Source organism: Oryx dammah, unplaced genomic scaffold (assembly GCF_014754425.2).
Source record: "Oryx dammah isolate SB20612 unplaced genomic scaffold, SCBI_Odam_1.1 HiC_scaffold_11, whole genome shotgun sequence".
Taxonomy (NCBI): Eukaryota; Metazoa; Chordata; class Mammalia; order Artiodactyla; family Bovidae; genus Oryx; species Oryx dammah.
Genome location: NW_024070195.1, coordinates 2,235,980 through 2,255,739, shown reverse-complemented (window position 1 = coordinate 2,255,739; position 19,760 = coordinate 2,235,980). Strand labels below are relative to the sequence as shown.

At 49.7% G+C, this 19,760-nt stretch overlaps 1 non-coding gene and 1 pseudogene across 1 annotated transcript; both read right to left on the bottom strand.

Moving 5' to 3' along the window:
- Positions 1-2,121: 2,121 nt before the first annotated feature.
- Positions 2,122-2,489, bottom strand: LOC120869973 (annotated as a pseudogene).
- A 16,107-nt stretch (positions 2,490-18,596) lies between these two features.
- Positions 18,597-18,669, bottom strand: TRNAF-GAA. Its single transcript has one exon. It is a non-coding gene; the product is annotated as a tRNA-Phe (tRNA).
- Positions 18,670-19,760: the final 1,091 nt, after the last annotated feature.

Sequence of the window (19,760 nt, the reverse complement as noted above, 5' to 3'; positions counted from 1 at the left end):
GAGTGGGTTGCCACGCCCTCCTCCAGGGGATCTTCCGGTCTGAGAATACTTGTGTGCAAATACCGTGGGGTCATGGATCTCTGCCACTCGCTCCCTGTGACGGCAACAGGACAGGGAACTCACGTCGGTGTGGTTTGACCTGCAGCCGCCTCCATCCCTATCCTGAGAGGTGTGTTCACATGACCTTTCGCTCACCTGAGCACCGCTCACCCCAAGAGGATGTGTCCCACTGGCCCCTCTCGGCTTCCTGTCCCCTTCCCCCACCTGTGCCCACCTGTGCCCACCTGTGCTCTCCTGGCCAGGAGCAGCGGGAGGAAGTGCTGCCGGCTGGGAGCCCCGGACACCCAGAGGTCACCTCACCAGCTGTGCTCCCTGCAGAGATTCCCTCCTGAAGGTGGACACGAGCAGGCACCTCCGCGGCTGCCAGTGGGCACCGGTGTTCGGGGTCCGTGTACACACGGATTCTGCGGTCACGCTCAGGCCAGTCAGCCCCTGGCATCTCTCCAGGTGTGGGTGGTGGGAGTCAGGGTCAGAGGAGGTGAGCCCCAGGCTGAAGCATCTGTGCTCTTAACTTGGTCCGTAGAGACGGCTCCTCCATCCGCCCGCCAAGCTCTCGTGTGACCTGGTCCCACGTCTGCTGAGACACTACGCAGCCCTCCAAGCCAAAGCCTCCTCCGCCTCAAAACCTCCCTCTGTCGCCTCTTTCCTGGGAGCCCCGCGCCCTCCGAGCCCATCCCGCGGCAGCTGCCGCATGAGCTGGATCTTCGCCACGAGCCAGCTCCGCTCCGGCCTCCAGGCAGGCCCCGGGGCCAGGGTCAGGCCTCACACCCCCAGAACTGTTTCTATCAGCGTCTTCTGTCACTCCTGTCGCCGGTTACCCCATCAAAGCTCCTATGTGGAGTCTGTCTAGTCCAGTCAAATCAGCGTCCCCACGCCAAGTCTTCCCCAGGGGGGAAGACATCAGTTCAGCGCCGGTGCTGGGCCGGCCAAGGGCTGCCTCAGCCCAGCCCCCCAGGCTCAGCATCTCTCCTCTGTGCGCTGACCTGCCCCAGTTCACTCGGGGGCGGCCCCCATGGGCACCTGGGGCTCAGGAAGGACAGACCTTCGAAGGCCATGTTTCCACCCAGCACGACACTGAGACCAGTCAAATAACTTTCAAAGTAATTAAAAAAAAAAAAAAAAAGCAACATGTATACAGTCGATAATTAATATCTTTTCGGGAGTAGATAACTCGAGGAATGCCAAGGTCCGAGGCTGTGGGCAAACGGGGCTGAGACTCTGAAGACAACGTCTGCGGCTCCGCGATGTTGCCCTGGGCCAGCCTTGGCCCTGAGATGAACCCAGGCACCGGGTGTGGAAGGAAAGTTCTCTTCACTCCATTTTCTCTGCTGTTTGCTGCCAGGGCCGAGACTCCGGCTCCCTCTGCTCTGGGTCGGCCACCACTGCGGACACTGCTAATTGGGCAGAAAGAGCTAGCGACTTGTTCTCCCTTCAAAAGGAGAGAAAGAGAGGAATGGAAAGGAGCCAGAGCCACCCTGGGAAGAAGTGAGCTATGTCCACGGGCAGGGACGACTCCAGAAGGAACCTCTGAAGTGGGAATTTCATGACTGCCATCCTCCCAAGGGGTTTCTCAGGGGGCTCAGGGGTAAAGAATCCACCTGCAATGTTCAGACGTGGGCTCTATCCCTGGGTTGGGAAGATCTCCTGGAGGAGAAAATGGCAACCCACTCCAGTATCCTTGCCTGGAATCCCATGGACAGAGGAGCCTGGCGGGCTACAGTCCATGGGGTTGCAAAGAGTTGGACATGACTGAGAGACTAACACCCACTTTTTTCACAATACTTACTGGGACTGAAAATCCACCATCAGGGTATTATAGAGCAGACAACTATACTTGAGGGAAAATTAAAGCTTCATAAATAGGAAAAGTTTTTTTTTTTTTTGGAAAAGTATTTTTAAATGAGTTTTTTTTTTCATACCATGCAGCAATGTCTTTTATTATGTATGGTATTTAAAATTACAATCTCTCCATACACAGGCTCAACAAAGTATTATTTAGCAGACTGGAAGCTTCAAACCTGATCACTGCATAGAAAAGGGAAAAGTGTTCCTACAACACGCTTAACCAGGAGGCCAAGTCTTCTGCTGACCTCCAAGAATGTGGGGAGGAACACAGCGGACAGGCCACCCACCATCTGAGCCTACATTCACCACCCTTCTTCAGGCCCAGATCAGCAGCACATTTCCAGCCAACGATAATCAAATGTCCAAGAAGACATTCATCTTCATCTTCTGTTGCAGAAATCTGGAATTTGTGTTTTGTGAGTATAACCAAAAATGTGTGGCTGCTTGAGGAGAAATGCCACGGAAAACAAGACTCTGGTCCTCCTCATACACGACTCGCCTGGGATTTCCTCGCGGGTGATCTTCCCAGAGAGCATGTTGCCACCAGGCCAGGCAGGCTGAGCCTTGGTGAGCTCACCTGCCATGTCAGCCTCCCTCCTGTCTGCCAGCCAGGGGGAAAGTTCAGGGAGGAGGGAGGAGTAAATGAGATATTTTTAATAAAAATTAGGAGCTGCTGACTTGTCATCGATCTAACTTATCTGCGTCCCTGGTGGCTCAGCGGTGAAGAACCCGCCTGCCAATGTAGGAGACTCGGGTTCATCCCTCGGTCGGGAAGATGCCCTGGAGAAGGAAATGGCATCCCACTCCAGTATTCTTGCCTGGGAAATCTCATGGACAGAGGAACCTGGCGGGCTATAATCCATGGGGTTGCAGAGTCGGACACGATTTCGAGACTCAACAATAACAACGACTAACTTATTTGCTCCTGTGACACACTTGATGTTTTCAAAGGCTGCTCACACGGATGCCCGTGGCTGCCCGTGGCTGCCCTGGCATCACCTCTGGACTGCATGCCAAGGGGCAAGGGCCCTCCAGTACCCTTGGCGACAGAGCCTAGATGGGGGTCCAGGCTGCCTGGGATACACCCCTGGGACAGCTTGAGTTTCCCCTGCCCATCTCCAATGGACTGGACAGAGAGCAGCCTCTGAGCGGCCACCTACAAATGCCCCTGGTGACCTGGTGGTCCGTGCCACCTGTCATCCACCCGCTGGAAGACCAAGGTCTGCTCTTGTGGTTGCTGGCAAAGCAGGAACCCCAGCAGGTAGGCTCCCCCGGCCTCCCAGCCCCACAACCACCTGCCCTCTCTGCTCCTGAGGACCGCTCAGCCTCACCAGCCTCACTCCCCCCAGGGTCAGCATAGCCATGGCACAGGAATCCAAGGAGGTCCCCGAAGTCTAGGGATGGAGGCAGGGCTGGCCCCCAAAGGACCCCGCTGTGCAGGGGCTGTCACCACACGCAGCCCCCTTGCCTGCAGGTGGCCCCTGCTGCCAGCACTGTCTCAGGGAGCCCGTGGCAGAGCCAGGCTAGTCCCTGACCCCACAGGAAAACCTAGGCAAGAGGGAGACAGAGACACAGAGAGACAGCAAGAGGGAAGGGCAGGGACAGAGGGAGAAAGAGAGATGGAAGAAGAATCACGAGAGCAGGAAAGAGGAGATTGAAGAGGTTGCTTTCCCACGTTTTCTCTCTGGTGGCTTGAAAGTTCCTTTAAAATGATTCATCTGCCTCTCCCGCCAGAGAGCAGCTGCCAGGACGGGGCAGCCACCGCCTCTAGATGTCAGGAGGGAAAGCAGGCCCTAGGCTCGGCCAGCCCTGAAGGCCCTGCAGGCCCTGGTCACGGGTGGGAGGCCTCCATGTGAGGACTCGATGTATGGGGCTCACGGTCCGCTGAGTAACCACTTCCAGTCGGCAGGTGACCAGCAGGACCTCAGTCCCAGCGCACAGTCAGGAAGGCAAGAGGGAGGCAGTCTCCCCGCAGAGGCGGACCCAGACCCAGAGTCCCCACTGGGACTCACACGGCCCCTCCCTAGGGTCCCGGGATCAAGAGCTCACGGCCGGCTTGCGGGATGGTGACCGAGGCCTTGGAAAGAAAGTGGTTCCCCCACTAAGAGCCAAGAGTGGAGGGAAAGGTCCTCGAACTGGACCGAGTCTCGAACTAGACAGACCCAGGCTTGACCATTCACGTGTCCTCTTCACAAGTGACCTCATGTGACAAGTCCCCTGCCTCTGTGACCTCTGGGTGGAGAATGGGTGGGGTGTTTAGGGTTCTGCTGGTTCTCTCTCTATGGATGAATTTAAATCCTAAGAGTGAGAATTAAGACTTTAGCAGGGGAAAGCAGGGTCCACTTTATCTTTTATCTTTTTTTATCTGAGTCACTCGGCTTTCTAATAGGGGAACTTCATGGGTGGGATGGCTTGGCTTTTTCATTAGTTAGCTGTGAAGCTGGGAGGTTGTTTATTTGAGACAGGTGACTTTGAAGTGGCAGCCTCAACAGTCAAAAGCTTAACCAGGCACTTACATTATAACCAGAAAAGCCAAGTGTCAGGCTCTCTACACTGCAAGGGCCATCTGGAAAGCAGCTGCTCCCACTCGACCCTCAGATGACAAGTTACCTTATAAGAACTGCGAGGCTCTCAAGGAGAAGACTCCTGAAAGTCCCTTGGACTGCAAAAAGATCAAACCAATCAATCCTAAAGGAAATCAGTCCTGAATATTCATTGGAGGGACTGATGCCAAAGCTGAAGGTCCTGATATGAAGAACTGACTCACTGGAAAAGACCCTGATGCTGTGAAAGACTGAGGGCAGGAGGAGAAGGGCACGACCGAGGATGAGATGGTTGGATGGCATCACCGACTCAATGGACAAGAGTTTGAGTAAGCTCCGGGAGTTGGTGATGGACAAGGAAGCCTGGCATGTTGCAGTCCATAGGGTTGCAGAGTCAGACACAACTGAGCGACGGAATAGCAACAAAGCCAGAACCCCACCCCCGACCCCCACCCCCACCCCACCCCAGCTCATCTGCCCTGAATTCCTGACCCGCAAGAACTCTGTGAGATAATCAATAGTTATTGTTATTGGAAGCCGCTGCACTTTGGCCCAAGGAAAGCAGAGGCTGGAGGCTGAGGTTGGGGTCCCAGGAGCCTGGTGCCCCCACTCCAGGGCTCTTGGCCACCAGAGCTTCGGGACTGGAGCCCTGTAAGCTTCAAAAGCAGGTAAGAGGGATACACATTTTGTATTCAGACGTTGGACAAATTGGCCTTTATGGAAATGATCCTTAGATGAAATGACTTTCAGTGAATGATTTTCTGTGAACAGCCTAGAACTGGGGTCCCTGGTGCGACGACACTTTGGGATCTTAGAACCAGGGCTTCAGAAAGCCTTTCCACCAACACGTGTGAAGGTGGGGTTGGTATGGGTAAGTAGGAAGGTGGTAAGTAGCTGACCTGCAAGTTTGGGAGACAAACCACCTCGCTCTCTGTCTCTGCCCCTCTCCTGTCCCTCCTTTTCCTCCTCCCCCGCCTCCCTGTGTGTGTGTCGCACTGTGTATCTGGGTGATCGTGAAACAAATGTAATCAATTCCCTACCCAGAGGCGACCGCACTCCTGCTTTCTGGTAAAATCTGTGGTTAGTTTGGGAATGAATTCACCTCTACAGGAGGTTGGTAAGAGTGGAATTTACAGGTAGAATGAAGAGAGAAATAGAACTCATAAATAACATCTCCACAGATACGTAAAAGATGACAGTATCAGTCTCCCAAAGACCTGGGCGCCTTCTCCCCGCTGTAAATACCTACGATGGCCAGCTGCAAGAGGTCTCTGAGAAGCAGAGTTTGAAAACTCCTGTTTCACCCACTGAAGGAGGGGTGGGCCTCCGCCTTCTATCCTGCGGTTGCCATGTGAGGCTGCTCGGGGGAGGTGGGGACAGTGTCCTATCTCTAAAGATGCCACAGTGAGTGTGAGAGGCCAGTGGCCAGGAGTAGCCTGCCCGGTGGGCCCAGAGGTCTAGGGAGGACAGGCAGTGAGCTGAGAGTGCGTCAGAGAAGGAGGAACGTCCGAGAGCACAGGGGCCAGCTCTGCCGAGTCCTCTCAAAGCGCCAGCTGGGCTGGGGCCTGAGGGCGGCCTGGCAGCTCTCGAAGACTTCGCTTTGCACACTCTCTCTGTTTCCATCATCCCGAGTGCTCAGGGGCCCAGGGGTCCTGTCCTCCCCGCCCGGCGCCCAGCCTGGAGCTGGCACAAGGGTGGGACTCACCGGGTAAGTGCTCAGCAGGGCAGAGGCATTCGGGCACAGGTCCAGGCCAGGCCGGGGTGATGGTCAGGGACCACGGTGCTGGGGATTGGCTCTAAGGGACGAGCCCTGTGGATGCCAGGCCCGGGGCAGGTTTCAGATCCACAGCTGCCCCTGTGCCGAGTCAGATGGGGGCCTCCCAGGGGTCCCCGGGGCCTGGTGGAGAGAAGTCCTGCACCCTGAAATCCCCGGGACCCCTGCCTCCAACAGGCTTCCAATAAGATGCTCCCAGGACTTTCCTCCCTGGCACCCAAATAAAGGAGGTGTCTGCGCTGCAGAGTACACGCCTGGGATCCGTGAACCAGCCAGTCAAGATGCCACTGAGGGCTGCCCGGCAGCTGGCGGTGCCCCCGTCCTGGACTGAGTACCGGACGTGTGGAGAGGACACACACGTCCACTTGCTCTCCTCCCATCCGTCACCCCTCCTCCGCCTCACTCCCCCTCCTTACTCCCCTCCTTGCTTCCTGCCTGCCGGCCTTCTCTCTCCTCTCAGGAGCAAGCTTCATGTCTAGTCATTTCTCTCATTTATATATATATATATATAAATATATATTACAAGGTATAATAATTTTCTTTCATTAAATACACAGATCTGTAGAGTTTGATGAGTTCTTTATGTATGTATCAATATTAGCACGGTCATCCCAGTCAAGAAAGCTTCATCTCCCCAGAAAGTTCCTCCTGCCCCTTCTAGTCAATCCCTCCCTTCTAGAGGCACCAGCGTTGAGATTTCTACTCTCCACTTTCGTCTCCTCTTCTGCAGCTGGATGGCAACCCACCCGAGTACTCTTGCCTGGAGACTGCCATGGACAGAGGAGCCTGGCAGGCTGCAGTCCACGCGGTCGCAAAGAGTCAGACACGACTCAGTGGCCACCACCACTCTGCAAGTGGAACCCCGCAGCGCCTGGCCCGTTACACCCGCAGGCCTTCATGCAGCGCCGTGTACGCAGAGGCACCGCTGCAGTTTGCTGCCTCGCGCTGCGTATCCCATCAAAGTGCGTGGGCTTATCTGTCCATTGGCAAACAACTGTATTCAATCCACGTCACTCCACCGACTATTATTAATGAAGCTGCCATGAAAGTTTGTGCACAACTGTTTATATGGACTTAGGTTCTCAGGTCTTTGGGGTTAAAAAACCCGGCACTGGGATTGCTGGCTCATTGGAGAAATTATGTTGAACTTTATGAGAAATTGGGAAGCCGGTGCCCTGGGACGCCCCGGTGAGGCTGATGGGTGTGCACTTCAGCGGGTGCTGCAGTCTCACTTGACACCCCACAATGGCTTATGATGGTGGCTGTTTTTTCTCGTGTTTTTAGGTCATTTGCAAGTCTTCTTCTATAAAGAGTCCAGACCCTTTGCCCACTTTAAAAACTGGGTTCTTTATATTTTTTGAATATTTTTAGAAGTTCTATACATACTTTAGATCTCCAGGGGATCTTCCCAACCCAGGGATCGAACCCAGGTCTCCCGCATTGCAGGCAAATTCCTTACCAGCTGAGCCACAAGGGAAGCCCAAGAATACTGGTGTGGGTAGCCTATCCCTTCTCCAGGGAATTTTCCTGACCCAGAAATCGAACTGGGGTGTCCTGCATTGCAGTCAGATTCTTTACCAGCTGAGCTACCAGAGAAGCCCTATTTTTTTTTTAGCAGTTCTATACATATTTTAGATATCTGTACTATAAATATTTTCTCCTACTCTGTAGCTTGCCTTTTCATTTTCCTAATGGTGTCTTTTGATAAGCAGACATTTCTACCTTTAATGAAGTCAATTATATAAGAATTTTTGTTTTGTTTTATGGTTGATTTTGTTGTTGTTCAACCTAAGAAATCGTTGCCTATATTCACCAAAGTTCAGGAAGGTATTCTCCTCTGTTTTATTCTAGAGGATTTATATTTTAAGCTTTTGTGTTTAAATCTGTGAGCCGTCTTTAGTTTTTACATGTAGTATGAGGTAAGGGTTGAGGTTCTTTTTTCTTTCCATACAGTTGTTCCAGCAGCATTGGTTGAAAAGGCTTTCCCCCTCTGGATTCTTTCAATGCTTGTGCTTATAATTTATATTAATAGAATTGTGCTACACTTTCCATTATTTCTCAATTTTTCTGAACACAGTGTTTCTAAGATCCACCCATGTTGCTCAAGTCAGTCATTTAGTTATCATCCATTTATTCATTTAACCATTCAATAAATGGCGAAGAAAACAGAAAATGTCTCTAGTCTCATGAAGCTTATAGCTTATTGAGGATATTGCCAAAGTAAATAAATATATATAGTCAATGACAAAGATGGAAGGAAAAGAAGAGTGAGATGAACAGAAAGAGGTTTTTTTTTCAATACTGAGTTGTATTCACTGTGTATATATTTTGAATATTAACCCCTTATTGGTCATATCATTAGCAAATATTTCTGCCCATTTAGTAGACTGTGTCTTCATTTAGTGGATGATTTTCTTTGTTGTGCAAAAGCTTTTACGTTTAAATAGGTCCCATTTGCTTATTTTTCCTTTTGTTTCTTTTGCCTGAGAAGACAAATCCCCCCCCCCAAAATGATGCTATAATTTATGTCAAAGAGTGTTTTACCTATGTTTTCTTCTAAGGTAATCTTTTTTTAAAAAAAAAAAAGATTATTTCTGATTGTTTTAGACTTTGTTTTGGATAATCCCAGTGTCTGAAGTCTTTGGAGTATAAATCAGTCTGGGGAGAGTTCCCTGGTAGTCCAGTGGTTAGGTCTCTGTGCTTTCACGGCTGAGGCCCTGGGTTCAATTCCTGGTCAGGAGATTAATATCCCACGTACTGCCAGGCACAGTCAAAAAAAAAAAAAAGGATAATCAACACACATTGATTACTGTTTTCTAAATACTTGCTTTTTTTTTTTTTTTTTTGCATTTCTTCCATCTAATTTAGCATCAGAGTTCATGGCACATCCTAGTTCCTTCTGGTACAGAAGCACCTCAATTCTTGAAAACTTTTGCTTCCTTCAAGACTCCTTATCTGCTGCAGTGATTACCTGTAAATCTCTGTGTGAGGAAGAGTGGGGCTGCACGGCTTTGAGATGAACAGAGGGTGGTTGGCTCCTCTCCATCATCTTGAGAATCTTCACTGCTACCTAAACAATGAGACACGTTATCATGATTCATGTTCAAGTTGCTTCTCAGCTCAATACCGATTCCAGAGAAACTCTCCCGAATAAATGGTTTTATTAGGGCTGAAAGGGGATAGCAAGAAAATGGCAAGAGCCCATGACAGTCTGGATGTGTATGTGAAAGCGAGCGGGAGACAGGAAGAGAGATAGTGATGGAGCTCTGTGTGGATCTGAACGCTCTTCTGCAAACGGATCGCTGACACATTAAATTATGCTCGTCAGAGTTCACGTTAACCTGAGTTAGCAGGCACCAGACCCCAGGAGTAAATTCCAGATCTGTGTTTCAGGTACTTCCCATTTTAACATCCTAAAACATACAAGAATTAAATCAACACGTCCCTAGAGGGCTATTGAAAGGCTGGAGTTAGGGAGACACTCTAAATATATCTGAGCACGGATGGGATCATATTCCCAAACAAGTCTGGACGTCTCTCCTCTCTGCCGAGTGGGAAGAAAATCCTCAGTGTAAGAAAATAACTCTCAAGCTGGCACCTGGGCAGGTCTATGACTACCAAGATGTCTCTAGGGAACCACTTTCCCTCCTGGGAAAGAAGTAGTGTCTAAACACAGGAGATTCGATCAGACCCGATGAGACGTGCTTGTCTGCTCCCAGCCCGGAGGAAACCAGAAACTCCCGAGGTTCCTTTCCCTCCAGGATTGCCTCGATTCTCACTGTGTGGGGTTTATTTTTAAACAATGGTGTAAAATGCCCTACAGCCCAGCTGCTCACCATCATGACCAACGTAAGGTCAATTTTATACAGTTGATCTCCCTTGAAAAGGGCTTCCCTGCTGGCTCACTGGTAAAGAATCCACCTGGTAATGCAAGAGACCCAGGTTCTATCTCTGATCCAGGAAGATCGCCTGGAGAAGGATATGACAATCCACTCCAGTATTCTCGTCTGGAGAACCTCATGGACACAGGAGCCCGTTGGCTACAGTCCATGGGGTTGAAAAGAGTCAGGCACAACTTACCAACTAAATAACAACTTCCTTGAAGAACCAACGTTAAGCGACCCAAAAGACCAACTTTCCCCACTAATAAAGGTATTTGTTCTTGGAAGCTGCCGTTGTCTGTGAAGCTTCTATTCCCCTGTTTTACTAATGCAAACTTTGAACTTTGAAAATACTGGTGGATTTAATTTTTATACTTTTGGGACTCAGATTACAAGGTACAAGTATGAGTCAATTATGTCCATTAACAGTGAATTGAGCCTAGATAAGTCAAATCCACTGAGAAGCCCCAAATCGCACTGAGCCCAGGTTTGGCCAAACACACTTCTCTTCAATGTGGTTTGAAATCTTGAAAATGGCCAGAGTTCACATCTCACCTGTGAAATGGTCAAAAGAAAGACTTGCAAATAAGGACAGTGAGGAAGGAGGGATCCAGCCCAGATCAGGGAGCCAGACTCCTGTGGGTTCAAATTCCAGTCTTGCCGCCAGCTTAGCCGAGCACACAGCTTAGCCGAGCACACAGGTCAATCTTCTTTTCCTCTTTCAAAGAGGTGGGAACTTCGCAAGACTGTTGTGAAAACTGGACAGATCGCACATGGAGAGCTTCTTAGAAAGGGCTGCCTTGTGTCTGCCTTTAGCATCATTGCTAATGCAGAAGCTCTTTTTTGTTCATTGGCCCTCAACAAACTCCTATGAAGCAAGGCTCAATTTACAGATGAGGATACTGAGGCTTAGAAGGGGTAAATATCGTACTCAGGGTGACATAATTAGGAGGGAAGGACCAGGCCTATTTGCGGCAAGTACCATCGCAGCAGGGGTTCTTTGTTGATTTCAGTTGCTAGGTCATGTCCAACTCTGCACTGGAAGGGGTTGCCGGGGTTCTGCCTGCCTTCTCTGAGTGGAGCCTTGATTTCTAGAGCTTTGGATGATCCCATTTCTCTCCTTCCTTTCTCCCCTTCTCCTTTCTTCCCACAGAATATTCTTTGCATCTCCTGTGGCTAGAACGCCCTCTTGATCCTCAGGAAACAGTTGCGTATCTTTAACATGTGGCTGGAAGCTCTCAACTGGCTTTTCCTCAGGGCTCATTCAGTGCCCACCCCCTGCCCCGCGGGGTTCCGTCCCTGAACCGGCTGAAGCTCGGAAGTCACGAGTCCACTCATCGACCACAAATGGCCCTAAAATGAAGTTTTCCCAACTCCTGCTTCTAAAAGTGGGCCTCCTGTCTTCCAGGCAACACCATCCCCCACCCCCGCAGTTGGCTCACCCCCTAAGGAGTGTGTCGTTTCAGGGAGACGTGAAACCCCGCAGCGTTGCCAGGGGACTCAAAGGTGCTGTGTGTTCCAGAATTCCCTCTGGCGGTCCTGGTGTCTGTATCATTTTAGTCTTCTGGAGAAAAAGAATCCATTAAACGTGAGCCTGAAGGTGATTTTTGAAGATGTGTGTAACTGCTGCCTTGTCTATATAAAAAAAAAGAAAAAAAGAATGGATAAACAGCAAGGTACTGCTGTATAGCCCTGAGAACTATATTCAGTATCCTGTGATAAACCATGAGGGGAAAAAATATGTATCTGCATAACTGAGTCGCTCTGCCATATGGCAGACATCGTCACAACACTGCAAACCCACTATACTTCCATTTTATTTATTTACTTATTTTAATTGGGGGCTAATTACTTTACAGTATTGTACCGGGTTTTGCCATACACTGACACGAATCAGCCATGGGTGTACACGCATCCCCCATCCTGAACCCCACCTCCCACCTCCCTCCCCATCCCACCCCTCTGGGTCATCCCAGTGCACCAGCCCTGAGTACCCAATTTTAAAAAGAGAGAGAAAGAAAGAAGAACATGGAAAGCAGCCCCTGAGCAGAATATGACTGGGGTGGATTCATGCTCCTATCTGACCAGCAGGGCTCCCCCAGCACCCAGGCTGCCCAGAATCCCACGTGCAAACCCTAGATGTCAGTGTGCCTGAATTAGATCCCACTCACCCGGCTTGCTCTCACGTTGCCCGTGAATAGGCATGTGTGTGAGCACAAGGGCGTGTGAGCTTCCTCCCAGTGTGGGGGGCTGCAGAGACTGGACTTAGAGTGTAAGTTCTCACAGGTTCCCACAGGCAGCAGGGCTGCCTGCACGGTTGCTGTGCTGGATGTGAAGACCACGTTCCCAGCTGATGGGGTGACTGTGCTGCTCTGGTGAGAATCCTGCCTTTCCGAGGCCTTAAATAACAGCCGCACATGCTGGCTGACTCAGGCCCACCATGCCTGCCTCTCCGCCTCCAGCAGGGCCGAGGTGGCCCTGTGGTAAAGAGTCTGCCTGTGGTGCAGGAGACGCGGGTCAGTCCCTGGGTCGGGAAGATCCCCTGGAGGAGAGTATGGCTACCCACTCCAGTATTCTTACTTGGAGAATCCCATGGACAGGTTATAGTCCAGGGGGTCACACAGAGTCGGCATGACTTAGCAACAACATGGATCTCTACACGTGTTAATACAGAATTGTATACACCCCCCAAAAAAAGGTTAATTTTATTGTATCATAGTCAGAGGAAATCTAATCTTACAAATTCAGAAGCTTTGTGCACCTAGATTGTTTTGAATCTACTTTAATTTCTACCTCCACTTAAAGATGCTGAAAGCACATCACAGCAAGATTTATTCAAGAAAGATAACAAGCAACTCCAGTCAGCAGACCATATAGAAAGAAAAGAACTTGGCCTTACACCAAAAGATTACTGAGTGAATGCTTACATGTTTTAAATTCAGTTGGAGCATTATCATCTGTTACAATTCCCTACAAATTTTTCTTAACCGTCTAACTCAGGTTATGATCTAATTGGATAAGAATTTTAAAAGAGAACCTTCATAGCATATATTTACTTTTAAAGTCTCTAACTCATAGTCTTTTCGTGTGAAACACTTTATTTGGAATAAATTTTCATAATTTTATTTTGTTACACCTCATCTTTCATCTGAAGACCAGGAAATTTGGATTTTGGGTGTACACCATATGCCCTCAATATGAACCGATTCAGTGGGTAAGACATAAGATTGCTCAAGAGTATGTGATCATGGGAGACGGGTGTGGATGGAGGAAACATGATGTTTGTTCCAGTTTACTGGCTTAGCTATCGGGCAACAGGTCGAGACAACAATAAAAAGATTACTTCCTGATGTCAGTTCCCATCAGTCAATCTCTTAGTAGGATAGCTCTCCACCCTCTTCCCATTAAATTATTACCTAGTCTTCACATGCTTATTTAATTTTTTATATTTGTTTCTTTTTAATTGAAGGATAATTGCTTTACAGAATTTTGTTGTTTTCTCTCAAACCTGAACATGAATCAGCCAGAGTTGTACATATGTCCCCTCCCTCTTGAACCCCCCTCCCATCTCCCTCCCCACTGCCCCCCCACTTCTAGGTTGATACAGAGCCCCTGTTTGGGTTCCCTGAGACATACGGCAAAGTCCCGTTGGCTGTCTATTTTACATATGGTAAAGTAAGTTTCCATGTTACTCTCCCCATACATCTCACCCTCTCCTCCCCTCACCCCATGTCCGAAAGTCTGTTTTCTATGTCTGTTTTTCCACTGCTGCCCTGAAAATAAGTTCTTCTTTCTAGATTCCATATATATGGTACCATCTTTCTAGATTCTATATATATGCGTTAGTATACAATTGTTTTCTGAGTTATTTCGCTCGGTAAAATAGGCTCTAGGTTCATCCACCTCATTTGAACTGACTCACATTCATGCATTTAAATTATTAACACAAATGTAGTTTTGTTTTGTTTTGTTTTAGAAACCCCGGGCTGAACTAAAAGGAAGGAAATTCTTTAAATGCTTCCAAGGTGGAGAGGATAAAATCACTTTTAGTCTTGTTCAAAGTCTTGTCCACTCCACGCAACCATCCAAGGGTACCAGGTCATCTTTGCTGTGGCCATTACAACCGAGAGGCCCAGAGAAGGGTGGTGTCTCCCTACAGAAATGTCTTCCCCGCACTTCTTAGGGAATGCTTACGTTTTAATGAGTCCTGAGAAAACTTAATCAAGAAGTTGGGAAAACTGGAACAAGTATTATAATTCTCCTGCAACGACTAAAGCTTAACGATCTATGTAGAGAGGAAAAAAAGTAAAAAGAAAAAAAAAAAAAAAAGTAGGCGCGTTGCTTGTTCCAGGCATACCTCGGCGTCAGGCAAGAGCCGCCGTGGGGAGGGAGAGGAAGGTGAAGGGAACCGGGCCGGAACTTCCGCAGGGCGGTCATCGCGGCCCGTGTCAGCTGCGGACTGTGGGTGTGCACGTGCTCAGGGCTTGTCTGCGCCAAGGGCGAGTCACTCCTGCAAATAAAATAAATATTGATAGGTTTGTATGCATTGTCTTCTTTACAAATCCCCCAAAACAGTGAGTTTTAGAAGCAAAATTAGTTCTCTAACTGGCAATTTCAAAAGTGATTCTGTATAGTGTTATTAACCTTGCTAGAGATCCAAGTGTTATAGTATTCAAACACTCCCCCCCCCCATATTTGGTGGTGTTTTCCCGTGTGTGAATATTCTCTATGGCTGCTCTAATAAAATAGTCATGGCTACATCTCAGCAAGCCTCTCCTTCCCTACTGCCAATGATTTTGGTTTTCCTCATCTTTCGATCTAGGGCTCGATGCCAAGAGCAAGCTGAAAGCTGCTGAGGGCACCTCCTGTTCTGATTTAAAAAAAAAAAAACCCAGAACCGAGGCACGGGGCTCCATGGTGACAGCAGACACACTCATCCGCCAGGTCAATTTCCTATCTGCTCTCAGGGTGTCCTGAACCCACGGTTCCTATTTGCTTCTACATGGGGCAGTGGCCTCAATCAAGGGAGCCCCCAAATAAAGCAGAGTCATCCGAGGGAGACAGAGGACAAGTGAAGAAAGGGTGGGGAAGAAAGAGAAGATGAAAAAGAGAACAATGACCACGTGCAGATCCTCCCAGAACGTCTTCTGGGGAGTAATTGATAAACAGCCAGCTCCTCATCTGTTTGCTCCGTTCATTTAGCCCTTCGCCCAAAGACGCTATTCTCAAAGCTACTCCTCTCTTGTTATTGTTTAATTGCTCCGTTGTGTCCGACTCTTTGTGACACCCTGGAGTCTAGCCCGCCAGGCTCCTCTGTCCATGGGATTCTCCAGGCAAGAATACTGGAGTGGGTTGCCATTTCCTCCTCCAAGGGATCTTCCCGACCCAGGGATCAAACTGCGTCTCCTGCATTGCAAGCAAATTCTTTACTGCTGAGCCACCAGGGAAGACCATTACTCTCTTAATGTTTTCTAATTTAATTATGAAGAAAAGATCATGAATACTCTAGTAATTTTAAAGTATTTCATGTGTATAAAAATCAATGGAGGGAGGAAGGTCCAAAAGGGAGGGGATACCTAAGGCTGATTCCTGTTGAGGTTTGACAGAAAACAACATTCTGTAAGCAATTATCCTACAATTAAAAAATAAATAAAAAGGAAATAGAAAAAACAATGGAACACCAGCCCCAACAGAGAGAATCCACTTTAGAATCAGAGCTGGAGCCTATCAGTGTTACCTGAGGCCAAAAGGCTTCTAGAGAGAAGCGTTTTCCCACCTATGGTCCACAGACCATCAGCACCGTCACCATGGGGACCTTTGAAACCAGAACTTCTGGGCATTGCCGGGAGGTCCTTCTCCTCCTGTGTTAGCCCGGTGAGTCTTCCGAACTCTGCTGTTTGAGAGCCGAGCCACTGATCTGGCCTGGGCCCCATGCTGTGTATCAGATGAGGAAGATTAAACGTGTCTTGGGGATCACCCAGCCAGTGGGCAGCAGAGAGGACTCAGATTCTCCAACCTGGGCCTTCGTCTGTGGTCAGCATCAGGCCCAGAGCTTCCTACGGGGCCCGCTGCGAGTAAAGGTGCATTCCCGCAGCCCTGCGCCCGGCCGCCTCCTCTCTCCGTTCCCGCACCCCCAGGACTGTTCCCGTCCAGCCAGCATTCACACACAGGAACCCGGCTCCCAGCAGGTCCCCAGCTAGAAGTGATGGGGGCTTTGAAAATGTGCTCCCTGTGTGGCCCTTCATGACCAGGATACCCGAGTGGGGTGGGGAGACGCGGTGGCCATGGGTAGACCCGCTTGGAGGCCTGAGGTCAGCCCACAGCCCTGAGGTCAGGACACAGCACCTTTGGGGGAGCAGAGACCCTAAGTGTTCAAAACAGCATGTGCTTCATCGTTTAGTTAGGATATATATATATTTTTTTTTTGCAAATTTATTGCCAGTGTCCACAGCCTGCCTGGAACATCACTTGTGTTGAAGAAGTTCAGGCTGTCCTGAGTTCAGGTGCGGCAAGCTCCGGGGTCAATAGAAGCCACCCAGGATGGGAAGGCTGCTTGGTCAGTACAGGCAGCAAAAGCCCCACTGCCCTTCAGAGAGCAAGGCACCTTCTTCTCCAGAACCGAGAGTTATGTCTACTGAGCAAGAAGTCCTAGGTAGGAAGCATCACGGTTTCAATGTGAGGGGATCAGGGGAAGGAAAGCGTTATTACTCAGAATAACTTTCCATCTTAACCAGGACTCTGAATGGAAGGGATGGGGGACTTGAGAGGCATCACTTCCAGGAGCTGAGCCATCCCTAGCTCCAGAAAAGTCGGGGGCACTGCCCACGACGCCGCTGTTGCCTCTTGCCCTGTGACCAGTGCAGACAGGCCAGTCCACCAGGGCCTTTGGGAGGGGAGGAAGCGAGGCTGCCCATTTGTTTAGTTGTGATAAAATGACAAGAGAGGGAAAGGTCCCCATGGAAACCACCGAGCCTGCGCACGGTGGGAACACACGCATGGCTCAGGGCAGCCTCCAGGCCAAGCGTCGCTCACTTTCTTCCTGGGAATGACTGACTCTTGCTGATGCCCCATCAGCTGGGTGACGGGACCTAGAGGCTGGCTGTGGGGGCACTGGAGCTGAGTTGTGGGATTGGAGGGTATTGTTATTCCTGGGAATTTCTATTGTATTTTAGGCTCAGAGGCCTGGAGATTTCTAGGCCAGCACAGTTTCAAATACTGGGGGAGACTGCTTCACATGTCAAAGGTTTCAGTCCAAAATACTTCCAGACTTCTGTGTAAGCTGCCAAACAATTGTGGGAGGAACCATCCCCGAAGAGGATGGGTTTATCTGACAAGCATCCCTGGGGGCTCAGATGGTAAAGAATCTGCCTGGAATACGGGAGACCTGGGCTCAGTCCCTGGGTTGGGAAGATCCCCTGGAGAAGGGAATGGCAACCCACTCCAGTATTCTTGCCTGGAGAATCCCATGGACAGAGGAGCCTGGCGGGCTACAGTCCATGAAGACGCAAGGAGTTGGACATGACTGAGTGACTAATATCTATCCTTATTTTTACACAAAAGTTGAAGTAGATTGAAAATATATTTGGAATAAACCTTATTTCAGGAAATTCCCTCCTTATGATAATCCTATATGGCAAACCAAACGCTGCCTAAATGAAATGCATGCTCCCCAGGGGCACTCAGTGAAACTGTCTCACAGAAGCGGCTTTAGCAGTTGCAGAATGGCCCTTCAACGATGCAGTATTTAAACTAAATGGATTTTGAAGGCACTATTAAACTCTTGACAATTTTTTAATTGAGGGTAGTGGTGGTTAAATGGAGATTTGGCATGATCTATGATTATGAGGCAGAGAAAATATGACGGGACACGTGGAGACGCCCTCCTGTTTCTGGAGCTCTTACAACCTGAGCACAAACAGGACCATGAAGAGGAGATTAATTATTTTCCCCACGGAAAATGAAATGACTGGTGCAATCCAAACAGTGACACCCAAAACAAGACATTCCACTTTCTGTTTAATTTTCCACCGTCAAGTTCAAAGACATTATCATCTGAGAAGAGATTGGAAGACATAGAGTGGTGATGAGAGAGTAAGGTCTCAAATAGACCGCTTTCGCCATTTTTGATATGTCTCTGTTTCATGTTTTCCCATCTTGTTAGTAAAAGAGATGAGAGTAATTTAGTCCTTTATCGACAGCTCGGGATTCTTATCCAGGTTCCCGTTGTTGTTTTAGTCACTAACGCCAGGCTCCTCTGTCCGTGGGATTTCTCAGGCAAGAATACCGGAATGGGTTGCCATTTCCTTCTCCAGGGGAACTTCCTGACCCAGGGATGGAACCCACATCCTCTGTACTGGCAGGCGGATTCTTTAGTGATAAGCTACCAGGGAAGCCCAAAGATATAATTTTCGAGGAGTTTCAAGCATGCAAACGGAGATCAAGGAGGTCGCTAGAACTGCTCCTTCTCCTGGATGTAAATTAAAATGTTCAGTCTGCCAAAACCCAGGATTGAACCAGGGACCTTTAGACCTTCAGTCTAACGCTCCCCCAGCTGAGCTATTTCAGCTCCTCTCATCCAGGTGCGCGAATGTGGTTGTGATGCAGTGAGGATCTGGGGGCACATCGTCTGTCTGCACCTCACCCTCTCTTCACCCACACTTATTCCTAAGTACAGGGGCTGATTCTGGGTCCTGATTTCTCAGGCTAAGCACATTACACGTGTCCCATAATCTGTGTCCAATTAATATTTGTGAATGAATGTATGAGTGAGTGAGTGACGGGGTCCCCAGGAGGGGCTGCCCCGCCCCAGCCAGGACGTGGCCTGCCTCCCTGCTTTGCTCTCACCACCATCTTCTGCTTCCTCACTGAGTTCCGGAAGGTACTCCAGTTGCATTGCTTGTGTTCCAGAAGGATACCTTCTTCCATTTCTATCACAGCCTCCTTTTCTCCCTGGAGGTCATGAGCGTGCTAGGAGAAGCTGGTCATGGTGAATGAGACACAGCTTCTCCCTCTCCTGTTACCCACCCCCTGCTGGACCCCACATGAGGACCAAGATTTCCATCAGACTGCCCCCTGGGGGCTCCTGACTCTGGAAACACCCCCTCAAGTGCCTCTAACATGTGCTTCAGGACCCTCGCAGCATCCGAGCCGCCTTAGTAAGAAGCACCTTGCTTGGGGTCCCACAGCCACAGTTCCGGGTCCAGGTCTATATCTGCATTTTCAACGAGTGTCCAGGCGAGGCTATGCGGATGCTGCTGGTTGGGGCCCCACGCAAGAACCTCCACTCTGATTGGCCCAGGGCCAGCGCTGAATCCTAGCTGCCTCCACCACGCCCACTTCCCTGAGCTAGAACATGTGACCGCCTTACCCTGCTCAAGGCAGAGCCCCCTTCTCTGTAAGTGGTCCCTGACACCAGCCGAGTGGCTCTGGAAGCCGAGGCGGCCCCCTCAGGCCCCACGGGACCCATGACCCAGAGCGTGCCCCCTTGCTTTGCACCTCTCACAGCCCACGGCTGGCCCAGCTCATGCTGAGCTTGTGGACCTGGAGACTGACCGTGACTTCCTAAGGAGCCTCGTGGCCGCAAGTCATCACTGCCAGCTCCTGATGCTGTGCCCGGCAGCCTGGTTTCTGGGGAAATCCCTCCCACCAAGGAAGGAG